The 1,780-nt window shown below is 37.0% G+C and overlaps 1 long non-coding RNA gene across 1 annotated transcript; it reads right to left on the bottom strand.

Annotated features, from left to right (window-relative positions):
* Positions 1-1,156: 1,156 nt before the first annotated feature.
* Positions 1,157-1,578, bottom strand: LOC147817482 (uncharacterized). Its single transcript, XR_015436329.1, has 2 exons — positions 1,523-1,578; positions 1,157-1,385 (listed from the first exon to the last, which is right to left on the bottom strand). It is a non-coding gene; the product is annotated as an uncharacterized LOC147817482 (long non-coding RNA).
* Positions 1,579-1,780: the final 202 nt, after the last annotated feature.

Raw genomic sequence — 1,780 nt, 5'->3', positions numbered from 1 at the left:
ATGTCACAAAGTTTTACCAAATTATATGATAACCATGGTGTAAATGTATTATATTTTAATCATGTGACACTTGGTTCCCTGCAGCTTCAGTCAAAGTAAAATTAGATAAATTCACGTAGCAACAAACTCTTCTAAGACATTAAATGTGCTCACTGTCAAGAGGTGATGAATTAGAGAACAAGAAGTTCAGATAGTTCAAACAGGTGGACATAAATGGAAGGTGTCAAGGGACATGTGAGCTGGAATGAAGGACAAATGCTGCAGAGGGCGAGGGTGAGGGTGAGGATAGGTAAGGTGAAGAAGGGAAGAAGGGAAGAGGTGGACAGGAGAGGGATAAACGTTTGGGCACAGAGAGGTACAGGATGTCAGGACGGATCAGGACGTCCAGAACCTCAGCGAGTCCTCGGCTGACTGGGAACGTAACCGTGACCAGAGGAGAGAGAGAGAGAACATAAGGTCGGCCTCTGGTTCATTTATGTATGAAATTAATATTAGATTTCAATTAGATCGATTACAAAAAACAAATACTCTCCGTATCTGAAATTCAGAATTTATAATAATAATTTAAATTTAATGCATTTATTCAACATTTTCAGGAGCTTCTCACTGAAGGTGAAACCTGGGGAAGTTTTCTAAAAGTAATTTTCTGTTTTGTGTACAAAAGTGTGTAAAATTATAGAAATTATCTGTGAATTAACAGCCAAACTTCTGTTTTAAGCATTATGCCAAAAATAATGAATTACATAAATCTTATTAGTTTTACATTTATGTGACTTCTACATTCAAACTTTTTAATTCTGGATGCAAATGTAGCAAAGTTTTTTTCATCACATCAAACATTCAAACTTCAAACAAAAAAGTTTGAAGTACTGAAATGTATCCCAGCATGCACTGGGAGGAAAGGAGGAAAATGGTTTATCACACAACAACACACACTCACTCAAACGCATGGACAATTTAGCGTACTCAATGAATTAAATGTGCAATGGCCGTCCTTCAACAGTGACAACACAGGATCTAGAGACAGATACTAGAGTTTGTGCTTTTCTAATTTGTCTTATGAATTTACCAATTTTAACAATGAAAACACTAATTCACCAAAGTGACTGTTAGATTCATCATGAGGCAGATGGTAAATATGAAGAAACATACTCAGTACAATTTAATCACAGGTTTATTTATTAAACACCTTTTCAATGACAACAATGAAGTTGTGAATAAAACTAATGAACATGAGCTGTACTACACTGACACCTGCTTCACAATCTGAACTGTCAGTGTTCAGTTCACACTAAAGAGTGTGTGAGGTCACACATCCGTCTATTCATATATTGTTTTCTCAGCCGATGTCCATCCATCCACTGCAGCACAGCACATGACGTGAGCTGCAAGAATAACAGAACAGAACATTTTACCAGGGAAACAGTCAGTGTCTAGTCTTTGCACTGCGCCATCCTGACTGCAGTTTAACAATATCATTAAAAGAAAAAAGAACTGTGCAGTAAAATAATGATTCAGTTACCGTCTCTGTCATCTTTGAATATATAAACTTCTTGGGCCGTAGCCTCTGTCCACGACCTCAGCTGCAAGAACATAAACTGCCTGAATTACACCTCATCCTAGAGAAACCCCCTGGTGGGAAAGAAAACTAGAGATGGCTGCTGGACAGATCAATCAGTTAGACACACAGTGCATTTACAAAGTTCTTACTTTTTTACATTGTATTATTTTGAATAATCTTATAAATCGTTAAATTCATTCATCAATGACCAAAGCCAGC

Source organism: Seriola lalandi, unplaced genomic scaffold (genome assembly GCF_002814215.2).
Source record: "Seriola lalandi dorsalis isolate HSWRI2012SDOR001 ecotype SW California unplaced genomic scaffold, Sedor1 jcf7180002054952, whole genome shotgun sequence".
Taxonomy (NCBI): domain Eukaryota; kingdom Metazoa; phylum Chordata; class Actinopteri; order Carangiformes; family Carangidae; genus Seriola; species Seriola lalandi.
This window is presented reverse-complemented; position numbering and strand designations above follow the sequence as displayed.